This window comes from Elgaria multicarinata, chromosome 1 (genome assembly GCF_023053635.1).
Source record: "Elgaria multicarinata webbii isolate HBS135686 ecotype San Diego chromosome 1, rElgMul1.1.pri, whole genome shotgun sequence".
Classification (NCBI taxonomy): Eukaryota; Metazoa; Chordata; class Lepidosauria; order Squamata; family Anguidae; genus Elgaria; species Elgaria multicarinata.
Genome location: NC_086171.1, coordinates 196610888 through 196632517, shown reverse-complemented (window position 1 = coordinate 196632517; position 21630 = coordinate 196610888). Strand labels below are relative to the sequence as shown.

General features: G+C 42.8%; 1 protein-coding gene across 1 annotated transcript in view; it reads left to right on the top strand.

Annotated features, from left to right (window-relative positions):
- The window catches only part of NFATC2 (nuclear factor of activated T cells 2), a 168814-nt gene that overhangs the window by 87800 nt on the left and 59384 nt on the right, over positions 1-21630 (top strand). The window lies entirely within an intron of this gene.

Genomic DNA, 21630 nt, shown 5'->3' with positions numbered 1-21630 from the left:
GCATAGTCATTTGTGGAATACTTATATTCTGGAAGAAAAAAAAGTGGGTGTGGAATGTTGAAAACCAGCTCCAGTTTGTGTCTCTCTGGTCCCCTGGATGCGATTTTTACTCACCATGGGTGATCAGGCAAGTGGCTGTTAAGAGGCTGACCTAAGCTGAAACTCTTCCTTCAGCATGCTGCCTTGTTCTCAACTTTTATGGAACATCACAACATCAGAGCATTAGATAAGGAGAAGGATGTACAGAGGATTAAGTACTTCCATGTATAGAAGCATTTTCTGGGGAGCAAATACCAGTTGCTGGGGAACAACAGTAGGACATGGCTGTTGCCTTCAAGCCCTCCTCGTGAGTTTCCTGAAGACATCTCGTTGGTGATCTAGCCGGGTTCTTCTTACATTTTTCTATTTTTTATAAGGATGCTTTCTCAAGTGGTGTCCTTCATGTCACCAGGACTGACTTGCTTGGAGGGGTCATAGCTCAGTGGGTAGAGCACCTGAGATCCTGGGCTCAATTCCTGGCATCTCCATGTAGGGATGGAAAATCTCCTGCCTGAAACCCTGGAAAGCCACTGCCAGTCAGTGTTGACAATACTGGCTAGATGGGCCTGTGGCCCAACTCAGTGTAAGGCACTTTCTCATGTTCCTAAGAAGCATCCTTTCCATTATGCAGTTCTGCACTTTTGTTTTCCATACAGATTGGGCTGTGTTTTTAAAGGGCTTTCCCATCACCCTTCCCCTTTCTCAGCCTAGGTTTTCCCCTGCCTATTGTGAGATGTGAATGATGAAAGCTTGTTTGCAAACGTTGGTTGCTCAGGGCTGTTCTTCCCTTCGGAGCTCCACTTAGACTTGCAGCAGGAACCTGGGCCGGATCTACACTACTGCTTTAAAGCGCTTTATAACAGTTATAAAGCGCTCTAACTGCTTTAAAGCGCTATAAAACTGTTATAAAGCGCTTTGAAGCAATAGTGTAGATCCGGCCCTGGACACATGCGGAGCGCTTAGACCAGCGCACCTTTGTATATGCTTGTTCATTCAAGGATAGGCAGATTTAAGAACATAAGAACATAGAATTATTGAATAGTAGAGTTGGAAGGGGACTATAAGGGCATCGAGTCCAACCCCCTGCTCAATGCAGGAATCCACCCTAAAGCATACCTGACAGATGGTTGTCCAGCTGCCTCTTGGATGCTTCTAGTGTGGGAGAGCCCACATAAGAAGTGCCATGCTGGATCAGACTAAGGGTCCATCTAGTCCAGCACTCTGTTCACACAGTGGCCAACCAGCCATTGACCAGGGATGAACAAGCAGGACATGGTGCAACAGCACCCTCCCGCCTATGTTCCCCAGCAACTGTCTATTGCAACCTTGCTTGAGCGTGTAGTCTGACTTAGTTTGCATGTTTCCTACCAGAATGCTGATCAGCAGCTCAGAGGCAAGCGAAGCTACAATAAGCCCATTGTGGGTGGGTTGTGCATCCTTCTCGGTGACACTGTCACTGTTAATTTCCTCTTTCAGATGGCTGAGGCTTAGCAAAGGCTGTCATTTTATGAAAGGACGAAAAAAGTAGAAGGGGAAAAAAGCACACAAGCACTCAGAGGGGAAAGCGTGCCTGCTATCTCTCTGTTTCACTTTGATGACTCATGGGGGCATGTACATCCTAGCTGTACTTTCACTCATCTCAAGATCATCTCAGCAGTGCTGCTTAGTTAACATGAAGCAAAATGCCAGCCATTATGATGGGGTGGGTGAGTGGGACTGCCGAGACTCCTGAGGGTGCAGTGCATTTTTGTATTAAGTCACACTGCATACCTAACAGAGCCCCCCTACAATGGAGAGGTTAGGCTGCCATTGCCAAGGGCATGGGGCACCATTTGCCCTCACTACAACTGTGTATTCAAGTACTCTTTATTTTCCCTTTTAGGATTAAATAGGGATGGGCAAACAAGTGATATTCGAGAGCGCTAGGGTTTTCCAAACATAGTCTCACTGCTCGTCACGTGCCAGATCTCCATGTGCATTTGAAAATGCTGCTCAGTTTGCACGAATGAGAAACTTGCACAAGTCAAGCAGCAATCGAATGAGAGATTTGCGTATATCTCCTGAAAATTTACATAAATCTCCCCAAATTTGTGCAAATTTCCTCCATAGACTAAAGCAAGGCTGAGTCAGTATACCACGGAAATTTGTGCAACTTGAGTACGGAATCGGGAATTTTTTTATTTATTTATTTATTTATTTATTTATTACATTTATATACCGCCCCATAGCCGAAGCTCTCTGGGGGGTTTACAAAACGCGATCACATGTGGATATTTTGGTGGACATCGGGTTCAGGGCTTTGAATGGGGCATGCTCGCATGTTTTGTCAGCAAAAATTAAATTCTCATATATCCCTAGGACCGAATGGCAATGGTTCACTTATGTGAGAAAAAGTAGATGGTACGTAGGTGGGAAAACCAACGGCATCAACATCCAGCATCCCAAGCAATTGCTAGAACCCCGAGAGGCCCACTGGAGCCCACTGCTGATGCTGGCCTGGGGGCCCCCTGCATTGAGTTTGGAAGCTGCCCACCATTTTAATCACCCACCGTGCCCATAATGAGATATTGCTCCAGAGCATTGAGGGAAATTAAGATGGCAATCACCATTAGGGGGCATAATTTCCTCCACCCATGATATAAATAGATCAGTTAACAATGGGCAATCCAATGGAGAATATTCCCAAATGAATGTAATGGTCATGCCACACAATGCAGTAATTGAGAGTTAATGTGCTGTTTATCCCTAACTAAAATGGGGAGTTGTGTGCCGGAAAGCCCCTAGTTATAATTTCTGTTTAGCCATAGATAATCAGGGGACTTCAAGGAGTCTATTATCTCTCGCTCTCATCCATCCTCTTACTCATCTGTAATGGAGCATAATAATGCTCGCCTACCTTATGAGGTTGTTGTAAGCTTTTGGAGGTAACACATGCACAATCTGAAAAGGACCTGTACGATGCTAGATGTTGTTAGTTTGATGGGATGGTTCAGTTCACATTATGCTAATTGCTTCGGAACCCTTGGGGAAAAATGTGGGGGGGGGAGTGTTTAATCCTCCCCTCCCAGAGCACTATGGTCCCAATCTAAATTGGGACCATGCACACTTACACAAGAGTAAAAAGTAAGACAAATGTCAGCTACACCATTAGTGTAATGTATAATTTGGCTCACAGATTGATAGGATGGAGAGTTCCCTCTTTTACTCTGTTCCAAGCCTCTACTTCTCCACACCCTGTGCTCTAAACCAGTCTTTCTCAAACTGGCACCCTCCAAATGTTTTGGACCACAACTCCCATCATCCTCGACCATTTGCCATGCTGGCTGGGGCAGCTGAGAGTTGTGTTCCAAAAGATCAAGAGGGTGCCAGAATGGAGTAGGCTGCTCTAATCCATCATTGAAGTCATTGGATGTCCATTGCAGGGAAATCCAGTTTTTCTTTGGCTTGACAGAGTTCTGTGGCATGTACTTAGTTTGTGTTTTGAGCCAAGCAGCTGGTTGTTCCCTGAACCCAGGGAAACTTTTGTGCATTTTGGTGGGGGGCAGTTACCATTTTTTGTTAATTGCTCAGAAATTTCTGAAAATTGCAGAACCTTCCCCTGCCTCCGATGTTCAAAATTGCCAGAAAATCCATGAACTGGCTTGACTTGTTTCAGATTGAGTTGAACACCACAGGGGGAACCGAAACAAAGTCTGTGGTGGTGGGTGAATCTAGGAAAACTTGCTGAACTCCACACACACACACACACACACACACACACACACACACACACACTGGATTTCTCCAACATCCCTAGCCTTAAGCAGACCCGGAGGTCCAGCCAAGACTGCATTTCCAAATCCAGTCCTGCTCCTTTTACCCCAAACCAATCACAACCTCCAGGGCTTGAGATGGGAGAGTGCAACAGAAACCCTATACGCATTTAAGGCACAGTTGTGTGTGTCCATCTTTTCCTGGAGAAGCAGTGTGGTGTAATTGTTAGAGTGTTGGACTGGGACTGGGGAGACCTGGGTTCAAGTCCCCAGTTGGCCATGAAACTCACTGGGTGACGTAGGGTCAGTGATTGACTCTCAGTCTAATCTACCTCCTAGGGTTGTTCTGGGGATAAAATGGAAGAGGCAGAAGAGCATGTATGCCGCCTTGGGTTCCTTGGGAGGACATAAATGTAGTTAATAAATTAATAAAGAAACTTGAAAGCACTCATATGATTTAGCCTAGGGAGACTGGATCACTTCTAAATTGAGTGAGTAATGTTGTTAAATTCAAAGTCCTTGTGGGATCAGAGAGAATAAAGGAGAGTTGGGCCATTCTTTCACACCAGCTGGACCTCAAGTCTAAAAGTGCTGTAGGTGCAAGGTTGCAATATATCAAGTCTGCGCCAGGCCATGAAAACAAGTGACCCTTGCTGTGTTGACTCGACCACACTACATATTAATGAGATCAGTAAGCAGCTTATAAAAAGGCATAGTCATTCTAAGCCTGGCACAGGAAATGGTGGAAGGAAGTGAACTCTGGGGGACTGGGAGTTTGCAAATTTGTGCTCTAGCAGCGACTGAATAAAGCAATTGTGTTTAAGGGACTAGTGTATGTGCTGCACATGTAGTAAGTTTATTTACACCATCTGTGGATGATGCATAGTGTGTTGAGTGCATGTTGCACTCTTAAACGAACCTTGCCATGATTGAGCTTCTCACACACTTCCCCTGGTGGTGGTAGTGGTGGTGGTGGTGGTGGTGATGGTAAGGGCGAGAGTAACAATTGCTTGAGTAAGTAACCCTTTTGGACATGTCTGAATTCTTAAGAAACTACATCAGTTCTCAAAAGACTGTGTGGTTTGGAGTGATGCCTAAAGTCATTTTGGGTTTTTACTACCCAGTGATCCTTCAGTTAACTAATATGTCTATTATTATTTTTTTAAAAAAAATAGAAGCCAGTCTCCAACATTCTGTCACACTCCTGTGTGACCAAGAAAGAAAACCCAGGGAAGACGTCTGCAGATAGGAGCGGACTTAATATTAAATGACTTGTGGCACCAGGGAAAGTTATGGCCTTCACAGCAATGGTGTTTGCCCACTCCCCCAAGTGCACCCCTTTATTTTATCTCAAAGAAGTGAATGGTGGCCAATGAGAATTGTAAGCCATATTGTGGCTTACAGCTCCCATTGGCCCTCACCATTGGCTATGCTGGCTAGTATGATGGGTGTTGTGTGTCACAATATCTGGAAGGCCATAAGTGGCCCCACCCCGTTATAGAACATCTGAAAAGTAGTCCAGTACAAGATGCCTACCTTAATGCATTTTCCAGTCCGTTATTCCAGTGCCATCTATAGTATGGATTTAGTTGTCTATGTTTGGGTGGGATTTGTACTGCTAACTATTTTAAGTCTTTTCAGACATAACTCCAAAACAGTTTGATGCTGCTAGGGATGTCCGAATTTTGATAAGTCTGTTCTGTCAGTATTTCACAGATTTTCAGGAATCTTTCATTTCGTTATCCGCTCATGGTTGGAATCAGATTTTTGTATGAGAATTTCATTTGTTTGCAAATGTGCATGCGCATTAGCGCTAATACGCGTTTCTGCACATCGCCCCCCCCCCAAAGTTAAAGACACACACACAAAAAAAAACGGTCCACAAGTCTGTGGAATCCATATGGCTTGTGGGAAAAGGTCCATTATGGAATCTGCAGGCGGATTCATAGAATTCCAAACTCATTTGAATCCTTTGTGGATTTCTCCACAATTCCTAGATGCTACATGAACTAGCCTCAGGCTCGCACGCTCTGTCCCCCTCCTCCTCCTCCTCCTCCTTCTTCCAAAGAATGATTATTAGCAATTCTGGTTTGCGTAACATTTATAAAAATATAAGGACACTTATTTATTTGCCTTAATGGCTTGCAGTCTTCTGTAGGACATGAAAGCCTTAGTATGTCCACACTTGCCTCAGACTCTGAACACACACTTCCTTATTCTATTCTGTTTATATACTCTATAAACAGAATACTCTACACCAGTCTTCACCAACTTGGTGCCCTCCTGATGTACTGGACTACAACTCCCAGCAGGGCTGACTAGGGTATGCTGAGAGTTGTAGTCCTACACACCTGGAGGTCACCAGGTTAGGGAAGGCTGCTGTCCATGCAAGGGAGGATGCTCATACTCACATGTTCCAACTTTCATGCTTCCTGAGTTTCTCTCATCTCTGTCCTGTCCTGAAGATTTCCAAGGGAAAGGAGGTACCTTTTCCTTGAAAGATTCCATGATCAGCATGGATAAAAGTCATGCACTAAATCTTCAGTGCATTAGACAACAGCTGTAGGGGCATTTTAAATGCAAATACTATAACTTGGGTACAATACATGTAAGGTATTGTGCAATACCTATGTCACATGAGTGGCATTGCTTGGAACCTGAAAGCCGTTAAAACATTTCGTAACCAATGCTTAAAAGAAAGCCAAGTGACCATACACAGTCTGTCATCAATGTGGGCTAGTGGAGGGTTTAGCAAAACTCCCTGTTTGTCTGGACTGCAGGCCTTGGAAGTGCTGAAACACCACTCTTGGTCCCTAAATTTAGGGCTGTCTGTATCTGTTCTCAGAATGCCTATATTCTGGGACGAAGAGATAAATGTAAACTGAGGATTCTCTGGAATCCCGTACTGTGTCATACGAAGAATGCTACCATAGCTGTGGATAGATGTAATGCTACGACACTAGACATTTGCTGAAAGCAGTGTGAGAATTTTTACCTTTATGTTGCAGCCTCTTGTCCACTTGGCAGCAAGCAAAAGCATTCCTGTAATGCAGCCAGCAAATGTCAGATGGAGAATGGGGGAATCCCAGAAAAACATTGCAAAACAGGAGGGGGTGTATATGAAGACAAACACATAAGCACAGATCTTTTCCTTCTTTTTTTAAAAAAAAGAGTGGCCGTGGAAACTGAGTTGCCATAACTGAAAGAGAGTCACTGAGACAGGGTGGAATCCAGTGTTTTGGAAGGTCTCCCTGCATGACACATGGTTTTGGAATTTTGCAGCTGGTAAGCCCTCATTAACAAAGGCAACTACTACTGGCCTAGATTCTCTGGCTTGCTTTCTACTACGGGGGCGCCTAGAAACAAGGCTGTCTGTGATTATCCAGCTTTGCAATGTATTTGTTTAAAAGACAGTGATTGCTTTTTAATGCATTTGTCTTGGAACGAACAAAAGGCAGAGGCAGAAAGAGTGAGAATCTTCTATCACCTGTCGAAAGCTAATTGATCACATTAAAAACCTGGCATAAGGAGTGGAATTCCCTCTTCTCCCACTTAGTCATCGCATCCTGGTGTGACTCATTTTATTACACGGAGGTTCCCAGTGGTTTTTATTTTTGAGTGGAGCTTTTGTTTCATGAAATGTTTATGCATTATTTTTTTGCTAAGTGTATTTCCATGAATTGGCAATAAGATATTAGTCGAGATAGATCTGGAACTACAATCTGCCCCTGCTGTTTCACGACTCAGCTACTGTTGTTATGTTTTGTTTAGACTTGACTTGTCTTTTTCAAATTGTCTTGCAAGGAGAGTGGCTCTAAATCCTGTTCTCTTGGTGTAAAATGTCAGTGTCAGGGCTGGGCTACAACTTGGATGACTAACTCCGCTGGCTCTTTCCCAACCAGAGCTTGACATGCATCTTTGGCCTCGATGAATCATCCTTGAGTTCTTTCTTGGTGCAATGAAAGCATTGGCCACAACTCACCATCCAGCCAGGCTTAATTGGCTATAATGGACAGTCTCTTGACCCACATGAATCGAACAAGCCCAACACAGAATTCAGTCCTTCTGAAGAACGAAAATTGGCTTGTGAGTGTCAAATTCTTTCAAGCTGCAGTAGAAGGTTTCCTAAAATTACAGAATTACCCACACGTACCCCCATGTGATTAGTCACAGGGCAGGGAAGATGATGCAGAAGAAAGTAAGAAAGGCCTTGCTTGATCCGTCTGGAATTCTGTGCAATGGAGATCTCTTGCCTCCCACAGCCATCAGCCAGATGCTCCAGAAGAACTGAGAAAGCAGGGTACAATGGGTATAGCCGCCCCCTGTTGCTGTATACTTGGCCTCTTTCAAGCTTGAGTTGTGAGCAGCTGATGGCATGGGTGGCACTGGATGGGGATGCCCATATATATCAGCATCAAAAGATGCGTTCAGCCAGTGCAATGAGACCTGGATAAGTGTTGTGACGAGGAGTTGCATCTGAATTGGTATTGGCTATGTGCACAGAAAGCTCATAAGTAAGCTGCCTTTTTCTGAGTCAGACCATTAGCTACTGGCCAAATTTGGTCCTTATTTTTGATCATGAGGATTTTTTGCTGATGTGAATCAGAAGAGTTTTGTCAGCTACAGTTGGCATTCCTCTCTCAAAGATGACTGAAATCTTGCTCATGCTTTGCCCTGATCCAGAAATCTTGCACTGTATTGGGGACAGTTGTATGTAAAAAAAAAGTTTTACCAAGCCCACGCTCCAGAGTTTCATGCAATCATTTAGCAAGCACTTCTTCGTTATTTCAATGGTGGGGGCAGGCCCTATTTATTATTTATTTATTATTTACTATTGCATTTATACCCCTCCTTTTTTCCTCCAAGGAACCCAAGGCAGTATACATAATCCTCCTCCTCTCCATTTTATCCTCACAGCAACAACCCTGTGAGGTGGGTTGGGCTGAGAGCCTGTGACTGGCCCAAAGTCACCCAGTGAGCTTCCATAGCTGAGTGGGGACTAGAACCCAGATCTCCTGACTCCCAGTCCAACACTTTAGCCATTACACCACAATGGCTCTTACAATGGCCCTATGTGCCAAAAGTCCATGTGCACATCAGTATATAGGCTCTGAGAGATACTGGGAAGTAGAGGCACTGTGGGGAAAATGGCTTCAAAACAAAAAATCTGCAAACTAAAAATGTTCACTTTTACAAAGGGGTCTTCCTAGGGCAGCTCAAGCCAGTCCTAAAGTTAGTGGCAAGGCAATTTGTCTACCATTAAACTTCCTTGTTGCTACCACAATGTTGGTTTTACGTTTTTTGTTATAGCTATCATCAGAACAGCTATGTGCTATATATTATTATTCAGATGAGGAACTGAAGCTGAGTGACAGGCTGCAAATACTGTATGTTGCATTTCATGAAGCATCAGTTGGAAAACATCAGTAACTCTTGTGGGAGGTGGGTTTTGCACCCATAGAGGATTGTTCAGGGCTGTACTGCAAATCCAAGGCAAAGGGAGGGGGGTTGGATCTAGATTGCTCTTTCAGATTGAGTCTGGTTTGTATTGATTGGATCAGATGTGCTATTGGAAGCTGCAGTAGACTTTTTCTCCACAATCACTTCAGTAAATGTTACTTACTTTGGACATTTTATTTGACTGTCTGTCAAGTCTCTGCTGTGAAAACCTCAGAGTAAGCTTGTGAGAAATGCGAAGAGAATTTCCCAAACCTCTCAGTCTATCCCCCATGCCAGCTCAGCTAAGCTGTGGCAGAAAATACATTTTTACTGCCATTTCACAAGCCCATAGTAATGAGTAAGGGATCGTGAGTAATGTGTACAGCTCAACGGACCCTTTAATTGGCTAATTAAGCCAAACAACTCTGAGGGTACTGTAGCGGATCAAGCAAGATTTACCTAATGCAGACTGACATCTTGACTTCCCCTAGAGTTTGGCTCAAAACTTGTGGTCCGATCACAGCTCAGGCTAGACAGCATAGAATTACACTTTTCCTTAAAAAACTCCTTTATTCCTGTAGAGAGTGCTGACACCATCAGATCTGGGCCTGGAGCTGAATTTCGTATTAAGTTTTCTAGTGCCAAAACAGGACAAAACATGTCACTGTACTGTAGAGTTAAAGTTTTACCCTAGTAAGGACGGTTTGATATGTATGCTTACCGTGCTGCAGTCTGAATTTTTTAATATGCATGGATGGTGTTTGCTCACCACATTTACAAGTGTGCTTATGTATACTGAGTACATATTCCAATAATCTCAAAGACAGATGTGAGGACCACACACACCAAATCCCTTGGCCTTTCAGGGCTTATCTATACTATCAATGTATACTGGTTTTATCATTCATTCACCCCACTTTTCAGCTAAGATTGGCACCCAGATTAGTTTACCAGTACAATCCATGCAAAGGTAGAAAGTAACAGTCATAAATTTGCCGCTATTGTATAGGAGTCTCTTCTGGTCCCTGCTAGTTGATGGCATAGTCTAGGTTTCAAAAGGAGAGGTGGAAGGAGCTACAGAGGGGACCCAAGAACTGGTGAGTGCAAAGGTGAATAGCCATACCATGTAAATTTGGTATGGCTTTATTGAATTATTACAAACACTTGGGAGTTGTTACCATCATACATATAATTGGTTCTATGGCTTATCATCTCTGCTTACCTCTCACCGTGAACATCCACCTGTTTTCCAGTGTCCCCTGTTGCTCCTGGCCACACCCTGAGAAAGGCCATCAACCACCACCATTACTAGTCCAGGGTGAGGAGGAGTTTGAAATGGTCCAAATCCTGGATTCTGGGGAGTGTGGGAAGTATTTGCTAGACTGGAAGGGGTATGAACCAAAGGAACAATTCTGGGAGACCATGGAAGATGTGCATATTGTCACCAAGCTCAGTCCTGGGTGGGAACCTGAGTGAGTGGGTAGGGGAATTGTGTCATGGCCCCAGTGTTGTGTCATGCCCATAAACAACATGGCCCCCTTTGCTAGAGCTAGTTGCTCACTTGGATCTTTCCAGGATGCCGCTTTACCTCATGGGTACTTGCCAGAACAGCAGAACCATCTGCCGCATGCATCAGAGCAATAGCCAGTCATGCAAATACATAAAGATGGGTCAGGCATATAGAGGCATGACCTCTCTTACCTGTGCACATACTCGTTCTTGTTTCCTCAATACATATCAGCTTGGTTAGATCTTGTCCCTAACCAGCTCTACTGATCCTGTGCTTTTTTCTGAGAGAGGAATATGAGGGTATTCCTACTGGTTCCCTGTCCTGCTTTGCTTATTTCCTGTAGAGCTCTTGCAAACGTGATGGTGGTAGTAGTATTTGGAGGAGGAGGGTGTCACACAGACAGGTGTGACCTTCCATGCACCTTTATCTTTCTATAGATGGGGACTGGAGTTAATGGTCCTCTTTAGATGGGAATGTGTCTTCCTTTGCTTACTTCAACATGTGCTAAGCCAGCCCTGCAGCATTTGGCGACCCTCCTATTAATTCTCATGAGAGCCTCCCCTGGGCATCTTCCTCAGAGTCCTGGTTTGATAGCCCACTGCTTTTAACATAGGGTTGGGGATTATGTCTTGGCTGTACTTGGTATACCCATGATCAGCCAGCCCATAAACAACTTGCCCTGATCCATTCAACAGCCTTGTGGGGAAATCTGAGGTATGAACTGGTGTAGTAAGGCCCACACAAAGGAAGGAACCATGTTGGTGTGAGAGAGATGTGTTGTATGTTCATTTCTTGGAACCTCTTCCTGCACTGACCATTTTATACAAACACAAAGAGAGGAAACCCAACTGGGAATTTAGGAAAGCCTGTGCAAACATACCCGTTGTCTAACTCTGCAGGTCAGTTCCACAAAGATTGTAGACACAGTTAATTTGTGTAGGGCTCTCTTGAGATTACCACCTTCACCTCCCAATTCAGCAATTTATATCCCAATATAATCACAGATTGCTAAATGGATCACAACAAAATATTACAATCTGAATAATCTGAAACAGGCGGCTGGCTATCAACAATGCCAACATTTAAAACCAGCCATAAAACTGTTATAGATTTTCCACGGTTTTCTTCCAACCATCAGCTTGGTAGTAGCGAGAAAATAAAGTATAACAACACACCATAATAACAACAGAAACCTGCCATCTTTCTTTAAAAATATTCTTGAAAGAGGTGTGTGTTTCATTCCGCACTCCTTAAGATCAATAATGTCAAATGAGTTTGCACCAGCTCAGGGACTGAGTTCCATAGCCTCAACCCAGCCACAGAGAAGCCCCTCTTACACCCCTTTGCTCTTATATTTTTCAGAGGTAGTACTTTTAATGGCAATCTAGAGTTTCATAGAATCATAGAATAGTGGAGCTGGAAGGGGCCTATAAGGCCATTGAGTCCAACCCCCTGCTCAATGCAAGAATCTACCTTGACGCATCCCTGAAAGATGACTGTCCAGCTGCCTCTTGAAGGCCTCTAGTGTGGGAGAGCCCACGACCTCCCTAGGTAATTGGTTCCATTGTTGTACTGCTCTAACAGTCAGGAAGTTTTTCCTAATGTCCAGCCGGAATCTGGCTTCCATTAACTTGAGCCCGTTATTCCGTGTCCTGCACTCTGGGATGATCGAGAAGAGATCTTGGCCCTCCTCTCTGTGTGTGGGCCTTTGTAAGAAAAGTTCTTGCTTGAGATTTGTTGGCTCCAAGCCATGAAAAATTTAAAGGGCCTGGAAGTTAATCAAATACTATTAAAAACATATGAAGTAATAAGAAAAAGAGAGTTTCTCTGAGCACGTGCAGGTTGCATTTCTATCACTGCTCATAACTGCAACCAATCCAGGCACTTCTGGGATTAGAGAAGCAAGCTTCCAGTTCAGAGTATCAGACTAGAAACAGGGTGAGCTGAGATCAAATACCAGCTCAGCCAGAAAACTCACTATGTCTCAACGTAACGTACTTCACAGGCTTGTTGGGAGGCCAAAATGGAAGGGCAGAGGATCATGCATGCCACCCTAAGCTTCTTAAAGGAAGGTTGAAATAATATTTATTTATGTATACATACATGTATACATACTACTTATATACTGCTTCATATTGTAAGATCTCTAAGCGGTTTACTTAAATAATATTAGAAATAGTAAGGAACACACCTGTTTCACTTTTTTGCAGATATCCCAGCTTTCTTGTCCTTCTCCTTAAAAATGACAAATAGGCATTGCTGTAGAATCTGATGGATTCCTGAATGCTGTGGTGGATTTTCAAGTGTCCAGAGTTAGCAATTCTGTTGAGGTCCTTGTCATGCCATGGAATGGTGAGGTGTGACAGGCCATCGACACAGTTGGTCCTCAGTGTCCTCTCTGGTTCTGTGGAGTTCAGTCCCTTGGTTTACAAGGGAGCTTTGGACAGTGAAACAGACCAGAGGATGGCTGGAGCACAAGTGACATAAGACTCTATATGAGGGTGATTGAACATTCAGCAGAGCACATAATCGTACCTGCTGTATGATAGTGAATACTGCAAAGAAGGCTTAGTTTGTCACCTCCATCACATCCCCTAATAATTGTGCAGCTGAGCTTTTCCGAATGGTTCAGGTGTTGCTTTCAGCTACCCAGTGAATCCAGTATTGGAGCTCTTGGAGGCTCATGGTGACAAGTTCGCCAAACATTTTGAGGATAAAATTGCTCACCTTCATGGCAACTTAAACACCGCAATTGATTCGGCATTTGTTGAGGTGTCTGGTACATTGTCATGTGGGATCAGTTTCGGTTTTTGAAGCCTGAGGAGGTGGGCAATATGCTTGCAACTGGGTGACCCACCACATGCTCTCTTGACCCTTGCCTGTCATGGCTTCTTTGAGTTAGTCATGGGGACTGACTAGTTGGATCAGGGGAGTGGTGAATACATAATTGTGTGATGGTATGGTCCCTGCTGCCTTGAAGGAAGCGATGGTGTGACCAGTCCTGAAAAAAACCTCCCTCAGTCCAGAGATTTATACTAACTATTGTCCAGTCACAAATACCCCCTTTTGGGGGTAAGGTAATTGAGAGAGTGGTGATGTCTAAGCTGCAGGATGAAACTGATTATCTTGATCCATTCTAGTCTGAATTCAGGCCTGACTTTGGGATGGAAACAGCCTTGGTCGACCAGAGGGATGACTTTCTTTAGGATTATGACCCTTGTCACTTCTCAATCTGACAGTTTTTTTTTTTTTTAATATCATAGAACATAGTATGTCCCTCGATCGGTTGGGGGTACCATTTTACAGTGGTGTAGCTCTTACTTATGAGTTCAGTTTTAAAGAATAATCTTGAATGGGTTCAGACAACACATTAACCAACAGTTGGTGAAATAGTCAACGGTGGGTGAAATAGTCAATGGTTGGTTATTGTGTCATCTGTCAGGACTTCTTCACACCATGGTTGATTATTCAGCTGAAATAACGAATGTGAATAACCAACACTGTGCAGAGTTGATTATTTGAACAATCGTTGGTTATTGTGTCATGTGTCAGCACCGTTGACTATTTCGTCACACACAGTGGGTTATTTTTTGGCAACTACAGAGTTCCCTGGGAAGAGTGACCAAAGCAGCGGCTGCCGCTCTAGTTTAGCTGGCAGAACTTGCAATGTCAATCAAACACACCATTGACTAATTGTCAACTTGACGCTGGCTTTAATCCACACCACGGTTGATTATAATCATGTCATGTGAGGAGTATCCTCTTGATAATCAACTGTGGAGTTGACTATTAACCCACCTTTGACTATTGTGTTGACTGTGCCACAATGTCCTAGAGGTTGAAATGTGGGGTGCCACAGGGCACTGTTTTATACCCAATGTTTCTTAACATTTATATGAAGCCATTGGGAGTGGTCATTGAGAGATTTGTGGCAACTCTATATTTCTGTGACATGTGAATCAGGAGTAGGGATATATGAGAAATTCATTTCAGTCCATTGCTGATCAGAATTTACCTAGTTTGCACCTCCCGGATTAAAAACAGATTCATATTCAACTAGCTGTTGACGTCTGTACATTATTGAGCTTGCAATGTGATTCATCGACCAAAAGAATGCATTTGACAGCACATGAACATTTGAAAAATGTGCATAAACAGACTTCAAACAATGAGTGATGAATGTGTACATTTCAAAGTTGTGCACAATTGATGCATATATTTGGAGAAATATGCACAAAAATACGCACACATTTTCATGCAGAAAACAACGCAAAGATCTCAGTCTGATATGGACACAAAATGGAAATGGGCTTTGAGGTGGCATTTCAGGTATATAGTTTGGGGATGCTCCTGGAACCATCTTTGTCATGGGTGACCTAAGTGATCTGAGTGGCCTGGAACATCCATTACCAACTTTGGTGCGTCAATTACACCCATTCCTGGATAGAGATCACTTAGCTATGGTGATCCATACACTGGTAACTACACAATTAGACTATTACAACGTACTCTATTTTTCTTGCCCTTGTGCTTGGTTTTGGAGCTGCAGCTAGTGCAGAGCACAAGAGCTGGAATATTAGATTTTATTTTTAATGTGAAATACTAAGGATTTTAGTATATTAAGTAGTATAAAAGCATTATAAATAAATAATAGCTAGAGGGGACCATCCTTTCCCGTTAACAAACAAACACTGATTTCTTATATTTCTAACCTTGTCTGCTTTGCCATAAACTCACAGCATGCCTAAGATTCAGAGATGTTAAGGGAAAGGCAAATATTGACTATCTAAAATTAAGGCTTGTACACTGAAGATTATAAAAGCAAAGCAGTGAGACAGGTGGAGCATGATATATAAGCAGAAAGGTCAGTACAATTGCCGTGAGATGTTTACTGTTTCATAGAAGAGGTACTGTGTTTAAAGAACCAGAATTGTCCCAAGTGTTGGATTTGCTAGGGAAACATTTGCCTCCTGGGCACATGGATACATTCATGCAGAACTGTCTGTCATTGTAACCTTCTTCTGACTGGCCTTCCTTCTTCTCACATCAGTTCGTTGGTTTCTATTCACCACTCTGCTGCTAAGATCATCTTCTTGGCTCACCACTCTGACCATGTTACTCTACTTTGAAATCTCTTCATTGGCTTCCAATTCACCTCGGAGTCCAATAGAAACTTCTCTTGTTGACCTACAAAGCTTGTCACAGTCTAGTTCCTGCCTATCTTTCCTCTCTCATCTCACACTATTGCCCCGCTCGTGCTCTTAGCTCTTCAGATGCCATGTTTCTTACCCGCCCAAGGGTCTCTACTTCTCCTGCTCGGCTTCATCCATTTTCTTTCGCTGCCCCTTATGCCTGGAATTCTCTTCCAGAATATTTGTGAACCACAAGTTCAATCACAGTTTTTAAAGCTCAGCTCAAAACTTTTCTTTTTTCTAAAGCTTTTAGAACTTGATTTTGACCTACTTTTATACTGTTACTTTTACTCTCCCCTGTGCCTGTTTGGTGCATTCCCTTCCCTTTCTTACTGTTTTATTATGATTTTATTAGAATGTAAGCCTATACGGCAGGGTTTTTGCTATTTTATTGTTTTACTCTATACAGCACCATGTACACTGATGGTGCTATATAATGGTGCAATAATAATAATAATAATAATAATAACAATGAAATCTCTTCATTGGCTTCCAATTCACCTCGGAGTCCAATAGAAACTTCTCTTGTTGACCTACAAAGCTTGTCACAGTCTAGTTCCTGCCTATCTTTCCTCTCTCATCTCACACTATTGCCCCGCTCGTGCTCTTAGCTCTTCAGATGCCATGTTTCTTACCCGCCCAAGGGTCTCTACTTCTCCTGCTCGGCTTCATCCATTTTCTTTCGCTGCCCCTTATGCCTGGAATTCTCTTCCAGAATATTTGTGAACCACAAGTTCAATCACAGTTTTTAAAGCTCAGCTCAAAACTTTTCTTTTTTCTAAAGCTTTTAGAACTTGATTTTGACCTACTTTTATACTGTTACTTTTACTCTCCCCTGTGCCTGTTTGGTGCATTCCCTTCCCTTTCTTACTGTTTTATTATGATTTTATTAGAATGTAAGCCTATACGGCAGGGTTTTTGCTATTTTATTGTTTTACTCTATACAGCACCATGTACACTGATGGTGCTATATAATGGTGCAATAATAATAATAATAATAATAATAATAATAATATAATAATAATAATAATAATAATATAATCAGAATATTGGACCATAAATAATTCAAAAACTCATTAAGGGGTCAGTTCATTTTGCCTCTCTTCACCACCTCCACTAGAATCAGCACATGCACTCCCTCCTAAAGACTTTGGGATTAAACTAAAACATCATCTGGTTATGTTTAACATTTTAGATTCACAAGGTTTTATTAGTGTCGTCCCAATGGTTTGGACACTAAATGAAATCAAATGTTTCTGTGGCTTTAGCATGATTCACTGGTCTCTGGAGTACTGAATGTGATTTTTCAGGCTGTGCCCAGTTTGTGTTAGATTAGTGTTTGTTGATTGCACTTGTAAGGCTTTGTCTCCACATGCTAAGCTGGCAGTGAGGTGGTAGAGTCCTGATGCAATAGAGTAGACTGCAGCTGTGTTCAATGTTTTAATGCTCTCTTATGTAAAATGTTTCAAATGTTTTAATGCTCCCTCCTCGCTCCCTGCGAGAACAAAACCTGCATAGTAGGGTCACATGCTTGAGCACCCCTGGTTAGAATTCCCAAGAGCTTCTGTGAAATTGAATTCAGCCCTTGGGCTGAAAGTTTCAACAGCCCTGCCCTACATCTACCCAGAAGCAAGTCAATGGGCTAGAGACAAGCAGGTGAGGTGGAAAGCCAATGTCATGATGGGCAGCAGCAAGTGGTCCAGATTGAGGAAAGGCACTAGGAGAGCATCTCTAGGGTGCCAACTTACCGATTCCCCCCAAACCCCACAGCATTGATAGGGTTACATGGCAGGAGTGAGTGTGGGCTATTGAGCCCAGAAAATTTGCAGCACCATTGTCAGAAGGCAGTAATGGGCAGTATTACTGATGAAACCTTTTTGGGGGGGGGTTTGGCAACTCTGCGCAACATTGTAGCCTTGAAAGGATGTAGCTGCGCAATTGCGCTGCTACAGTTCACTGAATTTATAATAACTGTCCTTACTTTCATTCCCCAGACTTTAATATCGCCATGGCAGCCATTACTATACACTCACCTGGGGCTTGTCAAGCCCACCCCCTGTCGCTTGCCCCTGAATTCCTGTGCCTACTCTGCATGGGGATCCCCACACCCAACTATGCCCACTCGCTTAATCTGGACTGAAACCACTGCTGACACATGAACAAACAACCATGGTGACATCGGAGCAATGTAAAAAGTCAGGGTAAAAAGACGCACTGAAAATGTGTGGCTTCGCAATGTGGCTGCGAATTGGCAGCTGTGTCATATAAACAATGGGGTTCAACTGTGCAGCCATGATGGAGTATATAGAGCATATAGACAAACCCTCAGACTCTTTATATCCAGCAGTATCACTAGATTGGCCCTCTAATGGCAACTGAGCTTCCAGGTTAGGGGGATCAGGAACTGCTGTGGCAAACCTCTGGCTGAAATGACCAGTAATTTTCTCTTCCCATCTGCAGCTCCTTGCCTTTCTGTATAACTAGCAGAAGGGGAGAAATGGCTGCAGAATTCAGCTCTTGGCACAGAATTATGCTAATTGCATCATGATGATGATGATGATGATGGATTAAACAGGTTCTTGTGCTTACTAGCACAACGGGATTCTTCACATCTTCATCATCATTTTATTTATTTATTTATTAACACCATCATCATCATCCTTATTCTAGAAGCACAAAATATACCTGGGCTGAAATGTCTGCCCAGTGTTTGGTCTGTTGCCTTGTTGTCTAGGTCACCTTGACTTGGCTGATTGTGCGTGATGGTGCTGTAATTAACTTGCTTAGTAAGCTGACTGTTCACTTGAGTTGTGCAGCTGCTGTGCTTGCCCAGAGTGGTTGGCTGACGATGCATCAACACACTGCATCTGGAAACCGTACATGTTAGCTGACTTGAGAAACAATGGAGTACTTTGTGCCTGTAAGAAACCCCCTTGAGAAAGGGCAGGGGTGTAACTGCAATCACCCCAGGGGTAGTCCCAGAGGACCTTCTGACTCAGACACATCTGAGTCATCACTCCTCCTCTACCTCCCTCTTCCCCCATTATCCCTAGGGACAATGATTTTATTACAAGCTTCTAACAATACAGAAATGACCTGCATGTTCCTTGCGTTGGACTGGTTATTCTTACTCGTTAAACGGCCTTTAGACCTCATCCTTAAAGAGGATCCCAAGTGCCATAAATATCTTTGTGAATCAGGTGTGGCTTGCGGCTCAAAACCATCTTGCAGGAACAAGGAGAAATTGCACCTACTTAACGTCATCCCACAGAACAACAATTAAAGAAACAGAAGTATCTACTAATGAGTCAACCCTGTCAAAGGCCCACGGCAATGTAACACTGGTTCCTAGTGGGAGCGTGTAATCACGTTTCCTCTCATTTCTCCACACTCCGGAGCAAATTCTTTTTCCATCTGCCTGTCTCTCTCTCACACACATATGCACATGCATACACACACATATGCACACCAATTTCTTTGGCCTAGTTCTCAGAAACAACAAATGAGATACTAAGAATGTAGGTGGGCTTTATCACCTCAGACTGCAGTCAGGGACCCACAACACATGATGGAATGCCCCTCTACACAAAAGAATTCCCAGCACACAGAGAATTAGCATGATCTGAAGGGCAGGCTAAACCCTTTCTCCCTGATGTCTAGGGTGTGTGTGTGTGTGTTATAGTCTGGTAATGTTTTCTCGAATGGAGGAGGAGGTGAGCTCCCATCTGCAACCTGAAGTGATACACTCCCCAAACAAGTTTAAAAGATTCCTTTTAATAATGTGCTGCTTTTAATATTAGTTTTATATGTTTAAATCAATTATATGTATTTTATGGAGTTTGTCTTTGTGTTGTATCCCACCGCGATCCAGAGAGTCCAGTTTGAAACAAATCTCCATTGTGACTGTAGCATATAGGCAGAGGCTTAACTCTTTCCTCTCCCATTGGTCCTAATGAAAATACACACGTTGGCTTCTAGTCCTGGCAGGCAAGTTCCTGTAGGTGCTTATGGGAGCAAGCTTTCTAGGGCTAATAGCTGTCATAGGGAGAGGCTGTTTCAACTGGGACTGCAGCAGGGGAGGAATGAGTTAACCTCCCTCTTCATGTGCTGCATGGTTCCTGACAAAAATTAGCCTGCCCTCACAGGAGCTATTAATTTTAATAACAACCATAGCAGTTCGAGTGATGCATTTAGCATCGCATCTAGTTTGGCCCTTACAGCATAATCCTATATATGTCTACTCAGAAGCAAGTCCTATTGACTTCAGTGGGGCTTACTCCCAGATTAGTATATGTGTGTGTGGACACATAATTTTCAGTATTTTGAAATCAGTGCAGCTTGGAGGAAAATGCTAGTTTTCAATCTGGGCTTTTTAGTTATAGATGTATTCTATAGTAGCAACACTACGTAATTAATTGTAACTTTTAATTCCAATATGTGCATTTACTTTACCTTGAAATACAAATTATTTTCTATAGCATACAGTGTTATAATTCACAGTTCAATGTGTGACTGTGATACCCTAAATAGGCTGACATTTTAATTATAATTGAGATTAAGGATGTACAGATTTTATTAAATCTGTTCCGTCTGTATTTTGTGGATTGTCAGCTGTCTTTCATTCCATCATCCGCTCATTGGGGAATTGGAGGTTTTTTAAAATGATTTTTATATGAAACCCATGTGACTTAGAAAAACCCGGTCCACTACAGAATCTGTAGGTTGGATTCATAGAAATCCAAAATCATTTGAATCTGTTACGAATTTCTCTGACATTCCTAGTTGAGATAATACCTGCACTATCAAGCAACCTATATGCAATTAAGCTTTACCTATATCATTGCTTGATTATATGGTTGTACTTTGCTTTGTGATCTCTGGACGCTGTACAACGGCAAAACCAAAACAACATACACGGTTAGTTTATCAGTATTTATATTTCCCCCTTTTGATTGCCATTTGCAAAATAGAAAATAATTGGCCAGGCGATAGCATTGTTGAGAAAGACCAAAAAGTTTGAATAAACCTAAACATAAAGAAGAAATTACAAAAAGAAGGGGGAAGCATATGGCTTTCTTGGGAGTGCTGGTAGAATTGAGTATGGAAGAGGTGATTTTCCATTCCATTCAACACTTAGCGGGCTTTGCCTGACTATACCTGGGTGCAAGCCAAAGAAGTTTAAGCATGCTTCACGTGCCAATGAAATGGCTGTGTAAGTCCTTCAGTAGCTATAATATGCTGACAAAGTAGAGAGGAAGGAAAGAAACTGGTATAAGGTCTTAAGAGTAACAAGGAAAGGCTGAAAAGGAACTAGGAAAGTTTTAGCTCAAGGAAGAGGCTAAAGTTTGTGGGAACATAATAACATTTTTTTAAAAAAATGCTAAATGGCTATTTAAAGCAGGATCCTTATCAGATCCATTACCAGCCCACCCTGCCCCACCTGCCCTGTGCCAGTTGAGAGTGGATGAAGACATGGTGGGTGTAAATACCATTTGGAAAGATGGTGACTGGGGAAGCAAATTCTCTTTGATGAGCAGATGCATTTGGTACTGGACAGTTTTGCAAAGCCATGCATAAATAGCAAATACCCAGCAGGCATGCTTCTAGTATTATTTCTCTTAGATAATATAAAGGGAATACTTTTTTTTTAATACATCCAAACAATACAACAATACAATATAAAGCAATACTACATAAT